We start from the raw sequence: 6,278 nt of genomic DNA on the forward strand, positions 1-6,278 counted from the left end.
GGGGAAGGACAGGAGGGCACAGCCAGGGGCTCGGGCTGGGAGCAGGTTGATCCTCACCTGCTCAGGTGCTGTGTTGCTGCTCATTCTGCTTCAGCAGCTGTTCTGCAGCTCTCTTTGGCCTTTCTGGTTTGGCACTGAGCTGTGGGACTGTGCTTGGGGCTCTGTAGCAGCCTGTGCCCGTTTGTGGTGGAGTGCCATCCCTGCAGTGGTTCCAGCTTCCATCCCTCGATAGCTGCTCCTTGGAGAGCTGCAGGCTGCAGAGCTGCTGCCCAGAAATGAGGCGTGTTCTGTGTGAGCAGCACATGTTCTGTGTGAGCAGCACAGCTCAGCCTCACAGCTGCCAGAATCACAGCCTGGGTGGCTGTGGTGTGACTGTGGAGATGAGTGGATCCCAGAAGGTTTGCAGGGAGATAATTCCAGGCTGTTCCTCAAGACTGCCAATGTGGGGTTGGTTTTTCTCTTGGTTGTTGTGACACTGCCCTCGGTGTACACCTTATCTCAGAGCTGCTGGCCTGTCCTGCTGGTGAGCAGCCGTGTCCTGCCCCTCCTGGAGCCCTGTGCCCACTGCCAGGCTGGTTTCCAGGGCTGTTTATCTGTGCCCTGCTGAGCTGCGCTCCTGGACGAGTTGTTCTGAGCAGTAAGCTGGGAAGGATTTCAGCTGGGCAGTGCTGGAATGCTCTGTGCCTATGGGGAGTTGTGGACTGTGAACCATTGGGGTGTTACGTGTGCAGTGACCTCGTGTCCTGCTCCTCTGGTGACATTCGGTATCTTGATGTCCCCTGGCTTTGGTCACCTCTGTGGCCATTGAACTGTTGGGCTGCATTGCCCTGTTAGCTGTGTTCACCTGTGTTAGGGCATAGAACTGTAATTTAAACACTTATCTCCTCTTAATGTGACTTTTTTTTTTTTTTTAATTTTAAGCATTTCCAAGTTGTTAATCCTGCTGGAATGATGTCCCTGTCTTTTGCAGCTCCCTGGGATACACAGGCTGTGAGCTGGGGGTGCAGCTAATGGCTTTATGGCAGCTTTTATATTTGACCTCGGAGCCTGCCAGTTGTGTCTGGGAATGAGCAGAGGAATGTGGTGCATAGAAGCTGTGGCTTGTAGGAAATATGTTTTTGTGGAGCCTTGCTGATGGCAGTGCCTTGCTCCCCAGCAGCCTTGTGGGCTCTTTACAAGGTGCACATACTGGGCCTGGACCATTGTAGTTATCTCAGATATCACATTTATTATCTGAGCCTCTGCACACATTCTGCAACCAGGGAAAAATTCTTGTTTTTCCTGAGGCAGCTGTTCCATTTATGGGATTTTCGGTGCGTGCTAGAATAGAAACTCATTTTCATTTTGTACCTGAATCATAGAAAGTCAGGCTAACACGACAGAGCTCGTTGCTGCAGAGACAAAAGTTCTCCTGCACCACACCAACCTCTGGCTGTGCTGGCTCCACTCAGCTCTTCCCTCTCCCCACTACCCCAGCTTGGCACAGCTGTGACTGCACGGGGCAGACACCCAGGGCAGATTTTCCTGTTGTCGAGGGTGATTTTCCTGGAAAAGTGGCAGCACATGCTGTGGTCTGGGCACCCCCTCACGCAGCTGGGCTGGAGCAGGAGCAAGACTCTGCATGTTCCCTGCAGGCTGTGGAGAGCAGTCCTGGCCTGAGCATTCCTCTTGCACGCTCTGAACAAAGTAAAAAGCAATCCTGGGGCGTGCAGATCTCCTGTCTGCCAGTGCCTTTTGTCTTCCTGCATCCTGGTGCAGGGATAGAACTGAAATAAGCTGATCTGGGTGCTGGCACCGAGAGCAGCCATCAGTTAGTGTGGCCAGTCCTGCAGTTGGTAAATAAGCCTTTGTTTTCATCTGCATTTGAAGAGAGAAAAAATACTAATCAGCCTGGTGAGACAGCGCCTTTAGTTTCTTGCTGCTATTGTTCAAATTAATAGAAATCTCATTTATCTCCTTCTGGTGATATATGTCCCTGGAGAGCAAGGTCATGGCAAATGATAGAAATGAATGAATAGGGGAGATGGGAAATATGATCTGAAATTCCTGCAGGCTCGCTCATCTCGCACCCTCCGTGTGTCAGGGGAGCCTGGATTTACGTCACTGGGCCTTACATAAGGATCTATAATGTGATAGCTCCCGAGGTTGTGTGGGTCTTGGGAGGCTCCTGTGTAATTGGTTCAGTATGTGCTCAGCTCTGGTGGACGGCTCTGCGGCCTCGTGCAGGGCTTGCTGCTCAGGAGCCTTTATCCAGCCCTAATTCTTTTTTTTTTTTCCCTATAACATCACCATTTTCTTTGGTGTTTCAGCTGTTGCAGGTGTCTTACATGGTTAAAAATGCTTAAGTGGGGAAGAATGCAGTTAAGGTGTAAATCAGCTCCCTAAAGCTGAGCACCCAAAATTTCACAGACTCCCAGGGTCACTGAGGATGGAAAAGCCCTCCAGGGCCATGGGGTCCCAGCTGTGCCCAGTGCCCACCTTGTCCCCAGCCCAGAGCACTGAGTGCCACCTCCAGCCCTTCCTGGGACACTCCAGGGGTGGGGATCCAATCCTCCCTGGGCAGTTCCAAGGCTGGAACACCTTTTCCATGGGGAAATTCCTGCTGCTGTCCCCCCTGAGCCTCCCCTGGCCCAGCCTGAGGCTGTTCCCTCTCCTCCTGTCCCTGTGCCCTGGGAGCAGAGCCTGACCTCCTGGCTGTCCCCTCCTGGCGGGGACTTGTGCAGAGCCACCAGGTCCCCCCTGATCCCCCTTTTCTCCAGGCTCAGCCCCTTTCCCAGCTCCTCAGCCTCTCCTGGGGCTCCAGCCCCTTCCCAGCTCCATTCCCTGGACACAAAAGCAAGGACATAATTCGGGTGGATGTTGATAGCAAGTGTGAATAAGCAAGGCAGTGGTTTTGGGTTGCTGCAGGACTGGTCAGTCACTTGTTAAATCGACTTCCCTCCTCTCCTGCTCCAGATGTGCCCTGGACGTGCCCTGACCAATGTGCATGTCCCCAGAAAGGCAGAATTGCAGACGAAGGCTCGATGCAGAAGGGCTGTGCTCAATCCCTTGCGGCTCTTGGGGCACACTCAGTGTTTTGGCTGCAGGGCTGGCTGCTGCTGGGTCTGACATTTGTGTGGTGGTCTTGTGATAGTCCAGGTTTAGAAGGCAGGCAGCTTGTTTTACTGGGCACGTCACCTGATAGCTGTACAGTATGAGCTGCTGGCTGCAGTCCCCTCTGACTGTACAGAGGGTGAGGGCAGTAAAGCTCTGGGGCTGTGTGAAAAACTGTGTGAAAAACCTGCCCTGTGCTGCCTTTGTGTTCTCAGGGATGGAGCAGGCTCGATCCCTCAAGGGACTCTCGTCATCCTTATGATAAAAAAGAGTCACTTCAAGTTGCATCTGGACTTTGAATTTTATTGTGGTTTTTGCAGATGTGCAGGAAAACAAAAAACCTGCTTTCTAAGTGACACTGAGGTGCTGGAGCACGTCCAGAGAGAGGCAATGGAGCTGGGGAAGGGTGTGGAGCCCCAGGAGCTGGGAAAGGGGCTCAGCCTGGAGAAAAGGAGGCTCAGCAGGGACCTTCTGCCTCTGCACAACTCCCTGAGGATGGTGCAGCCAGGTGGGGTCAGGCTCTGCTCCCAGGGAACAGGGACAGGACGAGAGGAAACAGCCCCGAGTTGTGCCAAGGGAAATTTAGATATTAAGGAAAATTTCTTCACTGAAAGCATTGTCCAGCTCTGGAACAGCTGCCCAGGGCAGTGGTGGAGTCCGTCTCTGGAGGTGTTTTAAAGCCATGTAGATGTCGCAGCTGGGGACATGGGTTGGTGGTGGCCTTGGCAGTGTCATTGGACTGATCTTAGAGGGCTTCTCCAACCTAAACAATTCCATGATTCCAAGGCAGCGGGAAAGCCTGAGACCATTATTTGCTGAGGCAGGGGTGGTGGTGGTCTGTCCCATACACAGCACCTTTCTGGGCTGCCATTTTCACTTAGGGATGCTTGAACAAAAAGTCCTATAAGGGAAATGAAGCCCTGCCTTGGCAGCCCTTCTGTCTGATCTTTGGTGAGTGCAGATGTGCATCTTGGAACAATTTACTCCTGGTTGTGTTTAGGGCTACCAGAGTGACTGTTTATTCCCACAAACCAGCATGGTTTCAGAAGGTAATTTAAACAAATGGAGCGCCACTTCCAATTTTTCAGGCTTCTAGTTAAGGAGCCAAAATTGTTCTCCTGGCTCCAGCTTGCCCACCCTGGCTGTATCAGTTCCCACATGGCCTGCCAAGTTTGCAGAGAACTATCTATGGTCCCTTTTCCCTTCTGAGGAGGCAAAAACTCCCTCGGCTGAGAATGGTTTGGGCTTTGCTGGGACACGGAGCAGGGCAGGGTGGGCAGGCTCTGGTGGTCAGGGAAAGCCCTGCCTGGGACTGACCCGTGCTGTGCTGAGCTCACAGGGTTTTGTGAGCCCCAGCTGTGCCTTGCCTGTGTGAGGGGTTAACAGCAGCAGTGACGTGCTCGGAAGCTCCCGCTGGATGCTGCCAAGCAGCGTTAGTTCCTGCTGCTGCACTTTGGGAAGGGTAGTCTGGATCAGAAAGTGCCGTGGGCTGTGTGCACAAGGCAAACACACCTCTGTTTTGTGGCTGTTGGCACTGGGGAGTTCCCTTAATGCGTAGTTCTTTCGCTGTTCCGTGGCTCTCGCCGGACTATTAGGTCTAGGCTAAGTGAAATGATTTAGTAGCACATCAGCTTCTGCTTGTGAAAGTAATATTTTTGTTCTAGTGAAAGCAAATGGAATAGTGTGGTCAGTGTTCTGGTGCAGCAAGTCCTGACCTGCTGCTTGGAAGAAGTAGGAAATGCTGTGGACGAGGGGGGAAAGCGACGTATTTGAGCTTGGTGTGTGTATGTGGAGGGGAGCAGTGCACTGGTGCTTCTCCCAGAGGTGCACAGCAGTTCCCCAGGCATTTGCAGTGGCATCTCCTCTGTGCTGCTGTTCCTCAGTGCCCCCATGAGCTGTGAGTACTCACTGCCTGAGCTGGGCTTTGGGACAGCTCAAATACCCAAAATCCAGACCCGCCGAGCTGCGTGCTGCAGTCTGGGTTTAAGACCCCCAAACGGATCTGTAGTGTTGCCTGTATTTGTTTGGTTTTTGTTTTCTTGTCGTTTTTCTGCACATATAAAAGAGGCTTTGGTCCTCTGTGGGCCCTGAATTTTCCCATGCACAAGGAGAGGCATTGAGAGAATTCCAGGCTGCGGCTTTGCTTCCACGTGCCCCTGCTGCATTTACCTGTATTTAGTGGTGTCTCTGACTCAGTGTTTACTCTTCAGTATTAAACATTCCCTAGAAATTAAATCTTTTAAGAACATTATTCTTCGCACCAAGTGCTTGTAGAAGCCCAGTTGTGCAATGCCTACGCTCGTGTCTTGGCTGCTGTTCACTCCCTCAGAACAGGATTTATGTGGCAAAGCAAAGCAGCAGCCACAATTAGAATTTTGGGTACTACAGCACTGAAGTGCTTTCAAAATAGCAGTGTCTGTGCTCCAAAAATACTCCATTGTCCCCTGCTTTGAGGAGAGCTGGTGCCAGCCATGGTTCCTTGTCACACGTGTTGGTGCCGAGGGCAGGATGTCCCTCTGGGCTCCTGGGCTCTTGGTGCTGCCTCTTGGCACCAGGAACACGTTTGATTTGCATAGATGGAGCAGCAGGGATCAGTGACACCCACTGCTGCTTGATCTTTGGCCCTTTGCCACGTGCTGTCACCAACCTGGGGCTAATGGCCCCGTGTGACATTTGGGAGCCTCACTGGGGTGATTAGTGGGACGCTCCATCCAGACCTGGATTCACTCCTCGGGGTGCAGCTTGCGCAGAAGGTGAGTCATGAGCCCGAGGTGCCACGGAGGGACACCCAGCCCCTGTCCCAGGCCACTGTCCTGTGTCCCCAGGCTCTGGGGTGCCTTTGCAGCCCTGGCACAAGGTCTGGGTGCCCTTCTGCTCACACCAGGCGCTGCCCTGAGAGCCCGGGGCTGGATCATGCTTTGGCTTTGAAGTAGGTTTTCAGCTCCTGAGTGCGTAATCTGTGGGTTTAAGTCATTTCTGCTGATAAGGGAAATCAGATACTTGTTGGAAGTGGCTTGTAGGCTTCTCCAGTGTTGTAATTCAGTTCCGTGCCCAAGTGAAAGGTGATTCTTTAACAAGTTGCTCTGTGCAGTTACTGCTGTGGGAGATTCTTCTGTCAAGCTGCTTTGTTATGAAACAAATTCAAATTTCAAGCAAATCTTTGTGGTTTTGGGGGGGGAGCAGAA

The sequence above is a fragment of the Sylvia atricapilla genome, chromosome 23, assembly GCF_009819655.1.
Source record: "Sylvia atricapilla isolate bSylAtr1 chromosome 23, bSylAtr1.pri, whole genome shotgun sequence".
Classification (NCBI taxonomy): domain Eukaryota; kingdom Metazoa; phylum Chordata; class Aves; order Passeriformes; family Sylviidae; genus Sylvia; species Sylvia atricapilla.